The sequence below is a fragment of the Dromiciops gliroides genome, chromosome 4, assembly GCF_019393635.1.
Source record: "Dromiciops gliroides isolate mDroGli1 chromosome 4, mDroGli1.pri, whole genome shotgun sequence".
Taxonomy (NCBI): domain Eukaryota; kingdom Metazoa; phylum Chordata; class Mammalia; order Microbiotheria; family Microbiotheriidae; genus Dromiciops; species Dromiciops gliroides.
The window spans coordinates 132084819-132103283 of record NC_057864.1 but is presented as its reverse complement, the minus strand read 5'-3'; the positions used below and the strand labels follow the sequence as shown (position 1 = coordinate 132103283).

At 39.2% G+C, this 18465-nt stretch overlaps 1 protein-coding gene across 3 annotated transcripts in view; it reads right to left on the bottom strand.

Annotated features, from left to right (window-relative positions):
- SMYD3 (SET and MYND domain containing 3) overlaps positions 1–18465 on the bottom strand; it is a 1026564-nt gene that overhangs the window by 138638 nt on the left and 869461 nt on the right. The gene's annotated exons all lie outside the window — the stretch shown is intronic.

The following is an 18465-nucleotide window of genomic DNA, read 5'->3' as shown; positions in this document are numbered from 1 at the left end:
GTGGTAGAGGAAGCAGGCAAGCTTGAACATGCCAGTTAGCACAAGGAGGAAAAAAGCCCCAAAGACCCATGCTATCTCCCAGAGAGACGACATGTAGTCTCAAGGAGACCAAAGAGAGTTCAGAAAACCTAGAAGACCCAGAAGATCTTTAAACCCCAAAAAACTCTAGTGGTATATTCAAGGAGGCCACAGACTTATGAGGGCCAAGTGAGGCTTGGCATCTTTGAAAGAGTTAATAACAAGGGTTTTTATCCTCTTTTAATAGAGGTGGGTCATTATACATTTATCAAAGCTAATTGGTTAGCATCATTCAATTCCATTGGTTGACATGACTTGAAGGTGTTCGACATTAAAATGAACTCTACAGGTGACATCAGGGAAAAGAATGAAAAATACTCTCACTGAAGTTCTTCAAGGCAAAATCCATTATCTGGGTGTGGTTTAAGGACTGATGAGTCCTACACTGAGCTAGACAACAGAATCTATCTCTATTTATTTTGTTCCCTTTGGTTTCTCCCAGATCAAGGAGAACTGGGCTTTCTGGAGTGAGGCGGGGGGGGGGGGGGGTGGAGAAAGGACTGAGAAACTGATCTCTGGTTCCCCCCAAGAAATCCATTATTAATAATTATTTTCTCATGATTCCCCATCTGATTAATTGAGAAACTTGTTTTTTTAATGAATAAAACTAATATTGCAAATATTACAAACACTATGTTACATGAAATTGGTGGTACATACAGCAGTATTCTTCCCTGCGATATGCTAATTTGATTTTTAAGCCTTTATGTGTCTTTTTTTTTCATCTTACTTACTTACTTACTTAGCATCCATGAAGCCCTTGGGATAGAGAGGCATTATCAAGTGGACCTCCCATGTAGACTCCCTTTGGGAATCCTCCTTGAAGATATATCCCTACCCCTAGCTCCTAACAGTATAACATTTCTGGGTAGTAGTGAGGGGAGATGAAAAAGACATTACGGATATAATTACCCCTTTCTTTTGTCACACATGTCTGCTTGCTTCTCTCTCCTGTGGTCTACCTGGAACAACTCCCACATAAATTACATCTTAGTAATTCATCTTAATTTCTCTCAAATAATATTTCATCTTCTACATTATCCAGGAAGCCTTTACTTGATCACTGGAAGATAGAATATAAAGTTGTCAAGTTGGTGGCTAGTTTTTTGTTGGTGAAGATTCTAATTTCCCAATCCCAATGCCATTTCACAGTGTCCTGGTGCCTTGTGCCAATCAGGTTTCACTTGGTTTCTACATCTTCTAACTCTATTCAGACTTGTTCTCAAAAAATATTTGAAAGTAATTCGCACCAAAGTGTAAAAGACTGAAAACAGCTTAAAATATTCTACCCTTCCAAGGGATGTTTGTTCTTTTTTTTCAAAATTTGTATTAATAGTTTTGGGGTTTTACATTACCTATACTTCCCAATACATCCCTCCTTGTGTCTCTCTTCCAGAGAGATATCCTATAACAAAGAAAAACAGTTCATCAAAATTAATGAACACATCATAAAGTCTGACATTATAGCCAATGTTTCATATCCATAGTCCACCATCTCTGCAAAGAAGTGAGAGAAGTACTTTTTAATGTCTCTTCTTTGGGGCTATGCATAATAATTATAATTGCATAGCATTCTTTTATTGTTGAGTTTTTGTATTTCAAAGGGGATTCATTTCTTCTAACTTCAGATGGAAATTTAAGAGAGGCGGTGGTTGTTATTTTTGCTGAGACTTGGGAGAGAAGAAAAGGAAAGGTCCTTCTTTTTGCCCCCGAAACAATGCCATTTTATGCTGGTAGAGCACAGAAGCTCAAGGGTATAAAAACAACAGCAGCAGCAACAACAACAATAGTAATAATAATAGTAATAATAATAATAATAATAAGTAATAGCTCTTTAAAGTTTTCAAAGTACTTTATATATGTATGTTTATATATGTCATGGGGCCCAGAGTACCCCAGAAGTTCTCTGGGGCACATCAAAGAATCTTCTCCTTGAAAAACTAAACCAGAGGACAGATACACCTAGAGAGATAAACTGAACCAAAAAACTGAGCTAGCTCCACCCTTCATTCAACTTTCCCTCAAAGGTGGGGCGATAAGATTAGGTGTGGCTGCAGCCTTTGTGTCCTGAAGAGAGAGATGGCTTGAGAGATCCATAGCCAGCCTCACCCAATTCCCCCAGCTACCACCAGTGGGGGATGGTCCTCCCTCACTAAAGGAACTTTCTACAGTCAAATGGTCACCCCCTCCCCCCATCAGTCCTCTATAAAAGTACTTGCCAGTCTCCTGCTTGAGGAGACTGGTACCTCAGAGCCATGCTCTATGCCTTTCTCCCCATGAGTAGTCCAAGGATTTCTTTCATGGGTTCCCTTCCCTTCCCCTCCCTTCCCTTGCCCCTAAATAAACTACCATCTTATTTTAACTTATTTTAACTGCTTTTATGTGCAAGAGGGTGTAATTCTTTAAAGAGGAATTCCTAAGAACCCCAACCCCTAACCCAAACCCCCTACCCCATTTTCCCCCATGACACATACACACACATGTATATAAATATAATTATCTCATTTGATTATCACAACTGAACCTGTAAACAATAACACTTCTAAAGTACATGCTATTATTATTCTCATTTTATAAGACCACCTGTAAAATAGATACTATTATTATCCCCACTTTAGATTAGAAAACTCAGGTAGAGAGACATTGTTACCCAGTTGTCACCAGGATTTAAATTCAGGTCTTCCTTTCTCCAAGTTCACTATGCCTTGTACCTCGTGTGCCTCCACAGAAGTTTCCTACCAAATAGCTATATGGAAATCCTTCACTGAGCTGGAATGAAATGGGTTGGAGTTATATAATCTCTAAAATGCCTTTCAGATCAAACGTTCTATGAGTATCTATTTTCCCTCTGGGGTTAAGCCAGACCTGGCATCAATTTTGAATATTCACCTAAAAAAAATCTCTGTAGTATAAGATTTTTTTAAAGCTAGAGAACAATCCTTCACATACTCTGTCCTTGAATATTTTTTTGTCTCTACTCACAAGGAAAAGTCAGGACCAAAGGACAAGCATAAATAAGGGAGAAAGAGTTAGTTTCAGATTTAGGAGAAATAGTGATAGTGTCTCATTAAGTCTTAGTTTCAATGGTTTTTGTTTGTTTATTTGAGTTTTTTATGAATTAATGGAAGCCCTCCTACCCCCAAGAGACTTCTCTAGCCCTTTCCAGGCTTTGAGGCCTGGATCATTGGAATGACCCGAAATCACTTCCAACTCAGCATTATTTAGTGGAAACAATGCTGACTTTGGAGTCAGAGGACCTAAGATCAAACCCCTTCTTTGATGTTTACTACCTGGGTGATTTGAGCAAGTATTTTTTTTTTCTTGCTAATTATCTTGCTCAGTTTCCTTAACTAAAAAATGAGGGAATTGGATTGGATGACTGTTGAAGTCCCTTCTAATTCCAGATCTATGGTCCTGTAAATTGAAACACCAAAAAGGATACCAAAAACAAAATGAAAATGAAAAACAAAAACAAAACAAAAGAAACCAAAAAAAGCATGTTTCCTTGGTTCTTTTTATTTTTAGGAGATGGACAGTCATCAGAAATGCTGATTAGAAAGGGGAAAAAACACTCTGTAACAAATATACGTAGTTAAAATTAATATACACAATGCCCATATTGAAAATTGTATCCATTTCCTGCACCATAAGTCTATAATCCCTTTGTTAGGAGGTGGGCAACATAATTTTATCATTTTATCATGGCTGGCCATTTTATTAACTGGAGTTCTTATATCTTTCAAAGTAGTTTTTCTTTACAATGATGGAAGAGCATTGATTTTGGAGAGTGATTCTTTTCTTTCTGTCAATGAAACCAACTTCTGACAATTCACATTTTGATAGTTCTTTAAGATTCACAAAGGGACAACTCCATTGTGTCTGAGAAACACAGAATCATGCTCCCACTGACAGCAAATCCAGGGCATCTAGATGAGAAGGATAATGGTGGTATTGTGTATACTTTGTGGTAGTAGTTGAACTTGTATGAACTATTCTGATTCTGCTCACTTCACTTTGCATTATTTTATACCACCTGGGGTTCTGTCATTCACAATAATATGTTGTTACATTTATATATCACAATTTACTCAGCCATTCCCCAATTGATGGGCATCCCCTTAACTTCTTCTTTTTTTTTTTTTTGCAGGGCAATGGGGGTTAAGTGACTTGCCCAGGGTCACGCAGCTAGTAAGTGTCAAGTGTCTGAGGCCGGATTTGAACTCAGGTCCTCCTGAATCCAGGGCCAGTGCTTTATCCACTGCGCCACCTAGCCACCCCCATTTTTCTTGTATTATTTTTCCCCTCCCCCTTCCTTTTCAGCATCACGGGTCTGTTTTGCTTGTTTGGATATTCATTACCTGGTATTATCCTCTCTAAAAAAGTACCACCCCATCCTTAATCCTACCCCTGCCTTCCCCACTTGTTTCCCCATTGAGTTTGATGCACTTTTAAACACCAAACTGTGTGTTGTTTTCCTATTTCAGATGAATGAGGTGTATCTGGAACCTGTTTTCTTCTCATGCAGCAAAAAATAATGAGAAATAACAAGTTCCTCCCACTTCTTCCTCCTTTCTACACTAATATATTACTTTAATTCTTTATCTTTTCCCTCTTAAAACTCTATATTAGAATCAACTTACTCTCATGTCCTCAGGACCCATTGCAAAACATTAACATTTTGAAGAATTACTTACTTCTCCCCCACCCCTGCAATTATGCTTATGCTACAATACTCCCTTCCTATGATGGGAGTGCCTTTTCTATTTCATGAAGGCTTTTAGTTCTGGGGTGGAAGAAGGCATTTTTGCGTCATTTTTCTTTGGATTTCTTGATCATTTTTCAGTCTGGTGCGAATTTCAGATTTTTGATGGAATTTGTGTTGAGCAGTGGAGTAGTTCTTATAACTTCTGTTTTGTTTTTGTTTTTGCAGGGCAATGAGGGTTAAGTGACTTGCCCAGGGTCACACAGCTAATTAAGTGTCAAATGTCTGAGGCTGGATTTGAACTCAGGTCCTCCTGAATCCAAGGCCAGTGCTTTATCCACTGTATCACCTAGCTGCCCCCTATAACTTCCGTTTTGGCAGCCATCTTGCCTTTCCACCTCACATTCCCTTTCTAGCTACTCATGTCTATCTACTAGGTTCAGAATTCCCTAGTTGAGAAGCATTTTGACTTCCATCTCCTTTTCCCCCCACTGATAACCAGTTAGTAAATTCATCAACACATATTGTTTCTACTACTAAAAACAAAATATTTTTTACAGTGCTTTAGGGTTTACAAAGTGTTTTGTTTACAGCAACTCCATGAGGAAGATAATACAGATGTTATTACTCCATTTTACAGAAAAGGAAACTGAGAATCAGAAAGGTTAAGTGACTTTCTCAAGGTCACACATCTAGCAAGTGAGATATGAACCCAGTTCTCTGGACTACAAGTCCAATACTGTGGCACTAGGTTAGGTTAGGTGCCATGTTAGGTAGCTTAGGAATTAAGATACAAATATTAGGTAGGCATAAATCCCTGTCCTCAAGGGACTTTCAAGGCATCCATTATTTCTTTCTTTAAAACAGATCTCAGATTTACCTATTCTCTATTCTCTACTGCCATCACCTTTATCTACACCTGTATTTATCATTTTTTATTGGATTGTTGTAAGAACCTTCTTGTTGGTCTTTACTGACAAACCTTCCTAAAGTAACACTTTCATCATCCACTACACTTCTCATGAAGCTACTCTTTCTTGTCTACTTTATCAAGTCCAAACTCTTTTGCCTGATTTTCAAGGTCCTTCATATTGGTATTTTACATACATTTTTCACTTTTAGTTTTGAAAAGCATATTAGATCCATTATCCCATTTAATACTCACAACAACCTTGCCAGGTAGGCAGTGCATGCATTTTTATTTCCATTTCATAGGTGAGAAAATTGAGGCATCATAATACATCCTTGATCTGGCTCAATTCTGCCTACCCAACCAAATTTCCTATCTTTGTGTAAAACATGTCCTTTATTCTATTCCAGCCCAACTCCTCAGCATTTCCTCATTTTTATGCTCTCTCTGCATTTGCTCCAGAATGCCTTCATTTTTCATTTTTCCCTTTTAAAGTCCAAGTCTTGCTTTCCTTTCCAAGTTTGTCTCTAGTGCCACATCCTCCATGAATTCTTCATCAAATGCTTCTACCTTCTGTGACTTTGGTTGCAACTATCACATTTTATCATTTGATTGCTTTCTGATTGTTTCATATCAATCAGTCAATAAACAATGATTAAGCCTCTACTTGCACACTGGGACAATGGCTTTTGTTTCTTTGTTCTGCACTTCAGCACCAACCCTAACCTGACAGTAGTACTAGGTCATGCCATAAAAATAAATTAGAAAAGAACCAGATCAAGTACATTTCCCAGCTTTGATTGGGGGTGGGGAGTTCTTAAGCAAGGGATAGAGTTGGATCACAAGAAATGAAATAGATTATGATGGTTACTTGAAATTGAAAAGTAAAGGTTCATAAACAAATGAAATTAGGATAAGAAAGGAAGCTATTTATTAGAGGGAAAAAATCTTTGCAACAAGTATCTCTGAAAAGCAACTGATAACCAAGATATAAAATGTAGTAACACTAATATATAATATATAATATATTTTAAAATTCTCTAGTAGATAAGTGGGCAAAGATTATGAACAAGCATTTTTCAAAAGAATAACTGCAAGCTGTAAAGGATAATCAATCCTCTTCTCAATAATTCTCAGGAACTCAGCAGTGATGTGACAAAGGCTCTTTTATTTCCTTCTCCTGAGGAGGCACCCTAGTGTGCAGCTAGTGGGTGCCCAGAATGGAGGCTCCAAGGCCCCATTTTATCCTCTAGGCCCTAGTGCTAATAGACCTTCCCCTTTTTCATCACTAATTGATTACTCAAGGGTTACAATCTACCAGCAAAGACTAGCTAATCAGAATGCAGTATTCCCAACCCTAATTATTGACCTAATTGAGACCAGCTTGGGCTCCTAGAACCATGTGATTTTGTTTGCTGGAGGGGGGAAGGAAAGGATCTGAGATCTTTGTCCTACAAGCAGGTCAGGAGGGGTATGATTGACTGTTAAATCCTCATTGAGAGGAGACAACTACCCGTTTTCTCACACAAGCTATTCACAATTATGTGAAAGATTGTTTTAAATCACTTCTAATAAGAGTAATGAAAACAACTCTAGGATTTCAATTCACATCTAGCAAGCTGGTAAAGATGACAAAAAGTGAAAATAATTATTGTTGGATTGATTGTGGAAATAGAGGCACACTAACACATTATAGGAAGAGCTGTAAATTGCTCAACCATTCTGGAATGCAATTTGGAATGATGCTTTTAAAAATGAATAAAATGGGACAGCTAGGTGTGGCAGTGGATAGAGCATTGGCCCTGGATTCAAGGCAACTGGAGTTCAAATATGGCCTCAGACACTTAACACTTACTAGCTGTGTGACCCTGGGCAAGTCACTTAACCCCAATTGCATCATCCCCCCCCTCCAAAATGAATAAAATGTTCTTCCTTTGATCAAAAGGAAGCCAAACATGCACCAAATTGAACCCATCCTCTTTCTATGTGTTAGGATCTTTTTTTTCTAAGTGGGGACTCAGAGCAATTGTTATTGAATTCAGAAGAGAACTAAGTGGAGTTTAGGGGCCATTAGACAGGAGGAAAGATGGAAGGAAAAAAAGAAAAAAGGAAGAAAGAAAACAAAAAGAGATTACGAAGAGTTAGTATTACTTCATCAAGACCAATTCATACTAAACTGACCTTATTATCTCTTTTGACATGGAAGAAGAGAAGGGGAAGGGAATAAGTATTTACATAGCACCTAATAAGTACCAGTTACCATGCTAAGCACTTTTGAAAAAAGTATTATCTCATTTGATCATTACAACAATTCTGGGAAGTAGGTGTTACTATTATTTTCCTGACTTGCCCAGGATCACACAACTAGTAAGTATCTGATGTTGGATTTTAATTCTGGTCTGCAGAAGGCTGGGCTGGTTTCTCTACTAATACAGTTATCTAACAATCCCCAGTTAATTTCCTCCCCTTTAATTTGTATAAGAACAGAAATAATCACATGCATTTTAGCATATTTCTCACTCGTCCAAAGCACATTTTTGTTGCACGTAAAAGGTATCTTATTTCAGTTATTAGAGTGAAATCATTTTCCAGGTACTTATGGTCTTTCATTTAATCCAGTGATTTCTTAATGTCCCTTACAAATATCATTACCATTCTCTAGAAGCCATTAAATTTATGAAGTTTGGCAAATCAGTTTTGATTGTGCAACTTAATTGAATGTCCACAGTATTCTGCCCTGGAACTGGAACGCTTCTGAAAACTGAGTATGGACCTTCCGGGAAAGTCTATCTCTAAAGCCCCATGCACCACATACCAGCCACCACTGAGCCTACTGATCCAGTAATGAAACAAGCCAGACGCACTTTACCTGAAATTAAAATTGGTTTTGATCAATTCTTTTTGAGTCCTTTGGAGTTCGAGCCATCATTTCCCATTTGCTCAGACTGCCTGATTTTCTGCTGACTCCCTACAGGGAGAACCCTGATTTTTTTTCCTAATTCTTTTTTTCACCAAGAATTGAGAAAGGAAAAGAGATAGCTGTAATGGAGCTGCAGGAGCAGCCAAGCATCAGATTGATTCAATAGGAGAAATTCAATGCATCCCAAAAGATTCCCTACGATTTTATATCCTGCTGCTTAGGGTGTAATTTGTTGTAATAAGAAACTGAAGATTTTCTGTCAGGTGTATCAAAACTCTCGCTGATGGCTTGAGGAGAGGGAAAGACACAGAGACACAGAGATACAGAGAGAGACATGGAGAGAGAGACAGAGAGAGGGAACTACAGTGGAAAATGTCTTTCCTTGGGAAATGCTTTTACATTTAGGGAGATCGAATAGCTTTTTCAAAGCCTACATGTACACGCTGGCAAGCATATAAAAGGTCAAGCTACTTGTGAATGAATTTTCTACAAAAGATACTTTAATTGAAAATCACAGGCAGTGTGGTATAGTAGAAAGGGCACTGACCATGGCACTGGAGGATGCAGGCTTGAGCCCCACCTTCAAACTACTTCTGTGGCTTTGGCCTCTGACCTTCATATGCTCAAAAGAAAAAACATCCTGACTGCTTCATGTCTTGCCAAGTCACAGTGTCATTGGGTTTTAATTTTCTCATCTGTAAAATAAGGAAATGTCTCTTTCAGCTCCAGATCTATGATCCTATATGAAGTGTTTAGGAAATTTTAGCCCATATCAATAAGCAACAAAGATAAAACCTAATAACTGATAGGCTAACATGATTGTAAAGCAGATCTTGGATGAACAAATGCCGGCCGTATGTAACTGGACAGAACACCAGCAGAACCCTTTTTCTTTTGGGGGGAGTATCTGATTGCTTTGGGATTTATTTCCTAAACTCTATGCACATGAAACTAACTTTTCTATTTAAAGTTCCGTTTAATACCAGAAAAACAGCCTTAGACCTCATTCTCTTGAGGAATTAACTTCTCTTTTTAACTATGTCTTACTGGTTGTTATTAATGTTTAGTCATTTTTTTCAGTCATGTCCAACTCTTCCTGATCCTATTTTTGGGGTTTTCTTGACAAAGATACTGGAATGGTTTGTCATTTCCTTCTCCAGCTCATTTTATAGATGAGGAAACGGAGGCAAACAGAGTTAAGTGACTTGCCCAGTGTCACACAGCTAGTAAGTGTCAAGTGTCTAAAGTCAGATTTGAACTCAGGTCCTCCTGAATCCAGGGCCATTGCTTTCTCCACTGCACCACCTAGCTTCCCCCATGTTTTGTGTCTTATTGGTGCTTTTTGTTCATTTTTACATCACTCTCACCTTTCATTATTCCTTGTGAAAGATCATTCCTTGAAACAAAAGAGATGGTTGAGCAAAACAAATGGCCATACCCTTCACAACATTACCTCCCTATGGAGAAAGAAGGATGTTTCATTCTCAAGCTTCTGGAATCACTGGAACTTACTTTCCAAAACACACAGTTCTTATGCAAGTTCAACCATTAAGTAGCGCTATGAGTCACTAACCTGATCCCATTCAACAGGAAGGAAGAATCAAGCAAGTCTCATGCATAGCCTGGCATTTATAGTGCTTCTTCTTACCAAACAAAAGGGTTACTGAAAAGCCTGGTTTTTTATGGTTCTGGGAGAGCATCTGACCTTCTTTTTCTAGTTCCACTCTTTCATGGGTGGCCCTGCTCACTCAATAGTTTCAGAGGTGTGGTTCATATGAATTTAACCAATAAAATCAGCTCTGAGCTCCAACTCTGCGGCAAAACCAGCCTTCTCCCTGAAATTGAGATATTTTACTGAGCCTTAGTCATGAGACCTTGGCATAACAGAGTTGATTCTTCACAGGAATGGACAAGCATTCTTGGATACTGTAAACAGCACTTTACTCTTGGCATACAATCAATAAAGGTAATAAAACAACACATAACAAAACATTTACCTCTCAGTTACATGCTCACAGCCTCCACCAGGCCAGGCAACCTTACACAGCATATATAAGCTGCTCTGAACCAGAAATTATCAGAAAAAAAAAACAGTTTGGTTTACTTACCCCAAATTGCCATAGCTGTCCTCACTCAATATGCAACTGATATTTCCAGTAGGTCCAATCTTTATGCAAAGACTCAAGACCCAGGATTCACAGCAAGGAGGATGAACTCAGGATATGATACAGAAAGGTGCACATGACAGCTAGCACTTTCCCATTCTATCTATTGTCATGGGTCGTTCATCCTTAGAGAGCAGTGGTATGTATAGGCAAGGGCAAGATATGAAGAGAAATTCTCTCTCCACTCTATTCAGCATCTTGCCTCTGTCCCCATGAACCCTTCAGTTCGAGGACAGAAGCCAATAGGCATGTCCCATCCCTTCTCTAAGTTTCATTATCATCATCATCCTTTTCTCTCTCTCTCTTTCTCTCCTGCCATCTTCATCTTTCTCCTTCTCTCTAAGAGAACCTACCTTCCTCCTTCTCTATCTCTTTCCTTCCCCTTCTCTTTCTCCTCCCCTTCCTTCCCTTTCCCTTTCCCTTTCCCTCTGTATATGCAGCACATTTCCTTTTCTGTTGTGCCTTTTTTCTTCTGTCTACCATTCCCTTCTCTGGCTTCAACAAGGAAGGGTCTACTCACATCCATGACAATAATATTTAAAAATTCCTATCCAACTGTGCTCTTATTTGGAAATGGGACAAAAGCAAGAAAAAGATAAGTGTTGGAAGAGTCACCTGGATATTCACAAGTATTGTCCATCTCCTTTCACTAGCTAGCACTACAAGTTTAATATAAATCAAAGTGAATGGAGGCCCAAGGAGATGAAATTTCAACCACTCGCTATTCTCCACACACAATACTCAAGATGAACTGAGGATGACCACAATACTCCAATCTCTCATCTGTGGACCTTTTTACTGATTATACCTCAAATAATCTTCTTTCTTATCTCTACCTCTTGGCTTATGTAGGAGAACTTTTCTGGGCCATTCTTTTAGAGATTACCTTCCATCTATTCTTTAGATATCTTGTATAGGCTTAATTATTTTCATGTTTGTTTCCTCTATTAATACATTGGTTTCTTGAGGGCAGGACTGTTTTTGCTTTGTTTGGTATCTCTAGCACTTATATGGCTGACATATAGCAGATAAATGCTTGCTGACTGACTTGTCCAGCATCACAGAGGCACTAAGTGACATAGCTGGAATTCAAATATTAGTCTTCTGATTTCAAATTCTGCCATGCTATATGTATTTTAATGTACGATCAGGAAAAAAATGGTCATGTGTTTACAATGAACTAATGGCAATGATGCTTTGGGTTTTTATGAACATATATTAATTTCCAAAGTGCTTTACAAAAATAAATAACACATCCTCTTGCTGTTCATGTGAATGTGACATTAGACTGTATTTCCATCGAGTACAAAGAAATCCATATAATTAAGAGGCCGGGAAAAAGGTCAAGAAGGTTACCATATTGAAAAAGGAATATAAATGTCTTCTTCTCTTGAGGTCACCAGTTCAAATTTAGCTCCATTCAGCAGCAACAAAAATCTCTGCTTGGGCCTGACCTACCTTGTGACCTCTATCTTATCCTAGCAGAAAATGTATTCACCCTACAAAACTGCTCCAACAGCAGGCACAGCAACCAACTCTTGATAACTCATGCCCATGTCTGCACCTTTTCTCTGAGCAAATAATATTATAGCCTAAATTATATTCCTGGGGAATCCAATGGATTGGCAGCTAATGGTGGCAGAGCCTCGAATGTCTGTTGTGTGTGTGGGGGGGACAAAGCAGCCACGTTCTGTTCCAAATTCACATTCTAAAAGTATTCCTTTAGGTCAGGGGTTCTTAGCTTGGGATTCATGGGTTCTTGGAGGCACAAAGGTAAATTTCAGGGGAGATATCAATTAGCTTAGGTGGAAAAGAAACATTTATTTTCACCAATCTCTAGCTGAAATCCAGCATTTTTTCCAAATTAAAAAAAAATTTAATTAATTAATTAGATTTGATTTTAATTTATTTTTTTTAAAAAATACATTATTGTGAGAAGAGCTCCATGGGCTTTAGCACACTGCCAAACAGATCTATGACTCACAAAAGGTGAAGAACTCCCCCCTTCAGGGCCTGGTCTTAGGTCTCCCTGGCACCCTTGCTCTAGGGTCACATTTGAATGAGTCAAGGGCAGGCAGCCTGTTCAGGAAAGCTTTCTCCTTGCTTGTTTCTTCTCTTTCTCTTTAGGTCCTCTGACTTAAGGATTACCCTTTTGTCAGCTTCATCTTTTCGAGGAAAAGGTTCAAGTCTCCAATGGTTGATGGAGATCAATGTAGATTGGATTTCCCATAATATAGAATGTACTGTAAAGCAACTCCTTAAGAAGCTAGATGGAGCCTCAGGGATGGGAAAGTTGGGGAGGTGTTAGAAATTTATCATGTGGGAGAACCACAGAGGATCCATTGACAGAAAGTATGTAAAAATTCTTCAGGGTCTGACCATGTAGTTATGTATGTGTATATTTATATGTATGTATATATGTATGTGTGTATCTATACATGCCTATATATTTATATAGGCATATATATAAAATTAAATTATGTGTACAAATTACATATGTAAATAACCCCAAATTTTTCCTTCAATATACTTTTATAAAAGGTCTCTTCATTTTGCTTGAGCTTAGAAGGTACCAAGATGTTTTGATTAATGGCTTGATCAAATTTGAGACTGAGGCCTCCAGGGGGATTTAAGAGACCAGAGACTTTTAGGAGAGGTGTAATGAACAAGGGATGTCCCTATAGGTACATGACCCAAGTCCTGAAGGCAATGGATGAACTTGAAGATCACACTGGTCATTTGGGGCTGGGCAGGAAGCCCTCTGGCTTGTCTTTCACTGCTTTTCAAATGCTCAAGTACTAGGTTCAGAGAAAAACAACGTACACATTGATAGTCAAATTCTGCCTCTGACCTTACTATTCCCTGTGTGATCCTGGGCACTTGTCCACTTGTACACTGAACCTGCTCTGAGTCTTAGTTTCCTCAGCTTGAGTTAGATGGTGTCTTAGGTTCCTTCCAGCTCTGGAGCTATGATCTTTTAAATCTCCAGGTAACATCCACGGTAGGAGAGACATATCCTTCTCCATCAGAGACCCCCATGCCTGGAATGCTCTCCCCTCCTCTGCTCCTCTTATTGACTCCCCTTCCTTTAAATCCCAGCTAAAAGTCCATCTTCTACAGGAAGTCTTCTCCAAGCCCTATTGGTTCTATTGTCTTTCCTCCGTTAATTATTTATTGTTTATCCTGTATAGAACTTGCTTTGTATTTATTTATTTTATGTCGTCTCCCCATTAGACTGTAAGGGGCAAGAAGGCAGGGATTCTTTCGCCTCTTCTTGTATCCTTAGCACAGTGCCTGATGCTTAGTGTTTGAATAATAAATATTTACTGATTCACTGAGATGTTCTAGAGCTACAGGGTATTTTTTTTTTTAGTGAGGCAATTGGGGTTAAGTGACTTGCCCAGGGTCACACAGCTAGTAAGTGTTAAGTGTCTGAGGCCAGATTTGAACTCAGGTCCTCCTGACTCCAGGACTGGTGCTCTATCCACTGCGCCACCTAGCTGCCCCAAGCTACTGGGTATTAAAGAAAGACCAGGTGTTCTTTAGTTTGAAGTAACTGGAGAAAGCTTTTATAAAAACACAGATGAGGGGGGCAGCTAGGTGGCACAGTAGATAAAGCACCAGCCCTGGATTTATGAGGACCTGAGTTCGAATGTGACCTCAGACATTTGACACTAGCTGTGTGACAAGCAAGTCACTTAACCCTCATTGCCCTGAAAACAAACAGATAAATAAATAAGTTGATATAACCAAAAAACCTAAAGTGAAAATGTGAGGAAAAAGGACAGAAAGTAAATGTCGAGTCAATACAGCTCTAGGAAAGCCATATCTAGATGCACATGCAAGAGAACCCTGGACTAACACCCCTATCTTTACCAGCCCCTTCCTTAGTCTGATTCCTAATCTTACCCAGTAATCTGTGGTTTAGCTCAGACATGTCCTTAGGGTTGCTGAGCCTGACCTCTGCAGTATAGATTTTGTTGTTGTTACAGTTATCTCTGGCTTTTAGTGACCCTGTTGGAACATACTGTCCATGGGTTTTTCTTGGCAAAGATAATGGAGTGGTTGCCATTTCTTTTCCGGTGCACTAAGGCAAATAGAAGTTAGTTGATTTGACCAGGGTAACACAGTTAGTAAGTGTCTGAAGCCATATTTGAACTCAGGTCTTCCTGACTCCAGGCCTAGCACTCTATCCACTGAGCCACTGAACCTGCCTTCTAGCTGGGATTAGGTGACTTGCCTAAGGTCATAGAGATAGTAACTGTCTGAGGCTAGAGTTGAACTCAGGTCTTCATGACTCAAGGCCCAGATCCATCTAGCTGCCCCAGAGCATAGATAAATAATAGCAAACGTTCTTATCATCAAGCATTTATTGTATGCTTATTAGGTGTAAAGGACTAGAGAGACAAAGACGAAATATGACATAATCCCTTGCCCTCGAGGAGGTTATAGTCTAATAAAGGAGCTTTACCTTGTCATTTCCTTGATAGCTACTAAGTATTTACAAGGTGTATTACACTGAAATAACTAAACATTCAGTTACACATGGGAAACATACAATTCCCAGCATTCAAGGAGTTTATGGTTTCTTACCAGCGTGATGCCTCTTTATTCAGTCCATAGACCAAGGTAACTCACTTATCAAGCAGTGAAATCTACCTCTGCAGGCAGTGCTCCTGTAAACTATCTCCATGCCTGATCATCTTACCTGTCTGGTGTCTACCTGCTATTAGAAAAGCATAAACTAGCTGTGGGTTCCAAGCATAGGAGAGGAGGAGTGGTAGAAAATACGGTACATAGATAATTGGTATTGCTGTTCCTGTAGCACTTTGAAACTTTTCCAAAGTGATTTACATACATTATGGAATTGAATCTGACAATATAATGAAGTAGGTAAGGATGGAACCCCTGATTTTATTGGTATAGGGAACTCCCAGGTAAGGAAATTCCCTCCACCAATTCAGTTTGGCACCTCCTCTGCAGGGATTGCAAGCATCTTCCCACCATGCCTGACTTGTATTTACAGTTTAAAGCATAGTTTAACCCAGTATATCTATAGAGATATTTTCTTCGTGCAAACGTGTTTTTGTCTATCTCATAAAACAGGTTGTGGACGAATAGTTTAGTCAACTTTACTGATTCAAGTTTGATAACAAAGAAAACATCATGGGAAATTATGTTATTAAAATTGGTTCAAAAATCAGCTTCTCATGGTCCGGACAGGTAGTACTACAGTAAGTTAAAGAAGTAAGGATGAGAGCGGAAACTTTCAAGGAAGATGGTAAATAATCTGAATTCCTATTAGACTTTTTAGTTATGTTTCAGTGACAGTGTCCTGAGTCAATGGGTGCCCTGAACTGCTTGGAGCACTGTCAGCTCCCTTCAGAGAGAATGGCCCAACCTTTCTAACATACATTCCTAGAACATACAGTAGGTAGGTGGTGCAGCAGATAGAGTATCTCAGACTTGGAGTCAGGGAGACCCGAATTCAAATTTGACCTCAGTTCCTTTGTAAACTGTGTAGCCTTGGGCAAATCACTCTGTGCTTCAGTTTCCTCTTCTTTAAAATGAGGGTGATAACAATGGCCTCAAATTTCCAGGGTTGTTTTGAAGATAAAATGAGGTGTTTGCAAAGCTTTTCTTTTTTTCCCCCAGGGCAATGAGAGTTAAGTGACTTGCCCAGGGTCACACGGCTAGTAAGTGTCAAGTGTCTGAGGCTGGATTTGAACTCAGGTCTTCCTGAATCCAAGGCTGGTGCTTTATTCACTGCACCACCTAGCTGCCCCCTGCAAAGCTTCTCTAAACCTTAAACTTCTATATAAATGCTAGCTACTATTATTATTGCCAAAATTGAGCTATGATACAAAATGCTACTGAGGATGCCAAGATATCAAAGGAGTATTTCACCCCTAGTCTCTCTATTCTATATTCACAGAATTCCTGCAGTGCTCTATCATCATACATGTTTCAAGCATGATGCAGGGATTATAAAAATAGGTTCCGAACACAATCATATTTATTGCCCTGAGAAGTGGATTATGAATAGAGAAGGAAGTAGAAGGAACTAAGGTAACCAAGTGAATCTTGAGCTCTAACCCCCATGACCCAGTCTCTCATTGGCCAGCTTTCTTAATCCTTTGGACTCAGTTTCTCACAAGCTGTTGGTGTGTCTGAGTTTCCTGGTTCCTGACCTCTGACCCTGATTATTTAGATTCCCCATATCTGACTTCCTGACACCTGCTACTGAATCTTCCTGATGCCATCACCTAACTATTGGAAATCTGTCTATCCATCTGGACACCTACAGTCATCTGCCCAATTGGATTTCTACCATCTGTCTGACCATTGGGCCCTTGCCACTGTACTGCCCATTTGGACTTTGGCGGTCCACCATTTCTATATCGTCTGTGCCAAACTTCTGGTTTTACACCTGGCTTACTGGCATAACCCTTTACTTTCTCTCTGTCCACCTCTGCCTGGACTGCCTTTCTGGATCCTGGGTTATACGTCAACCTCAACTTGACTTGAGCTTATAGTACTTGCATTCTGTATATGTTTCCCTTAGCTAGCCCAGTCCCATGTCTATTTTATAGCCTCACATCTCTATGAGCATGTGTGTTTGTGTATACAAACATATAGGTATATGTATATACACAGACTTACTGGGATGTCAGCCTATAACATGGTCATGGGACTGGGATGTCAATCAAGGGAAACAGATATACACACATATAATACACACAACACATTATGTATGTGTACATACATGCATACATATGGGGAGAGACAGGAGAGAGTGCCTACCAAGCCCATTATAAGTAGGTTCATCTAAGCTATAATTATAAGCACCTGATTATGTGCTAGGCACTGAAGATACTGATTTGAGGGTAGTCCCCTGCCCTCAAGCCAGTTTATTTTTTATTTGGGATAAGAAACGTGTTTTCAGAAAAATACATATAAAGGATATATTGTCAATTCTGTTAGAATGCCTGCTCTGAAAATACAAATTTGTCCCAATGCAATTATTATATTAGGGAACATTTGGAGTATAATGTGAATTTTGAGTTTGCTGGTGAGCAATTTCTTCCTGGAGAAACAGGGAGAATGCAGAAAACTGTACCATTTTACAATAACTGACAAGTAGGGATCCTTCTGATGCCCACTTCCAACAGGCCAACTTCAGGGCTTTGTCAAGGGAACGTGTCATATTTCTTGTATGGTTTCTGGTGCAGGAGCTGTGGGCAGAGGAGGGCTGGTCCCCTTTCTTCCACCCTCTCCCCAACTTTTCATCAAGGCCTCTGGCCTGAATGCTTATAGTTATGGCCTGGTCAACTTGTGAAAGACTTTGCCATAATTGGGATGCAGGCTAAGCAGTAACCTAAGGTGGCAAACGCCATCACTATTTATTGTAGTATTTTTGTGTTTCTTATTTAATGTGTATAAAACTGCTACCATTTTTATTAGGTTCCTAACTTTTATTTTGTGTCACTGATGAAGTTTTTAAGCATTGTGCCCCAATTCCATTTTCCCTCATAAACCCTGTGGTTTCTATTGTGCAGTCTTGCACAGAGTTCTATTTTGGGAGGAATACATATGTGGGATTGTAGCAGTATTGACTATACAAAGTTATTTCTAAGAGGGAGTTACTAGGAACTAGGGGTAAGGAGATGGTAAGAATCAGGACAGACTT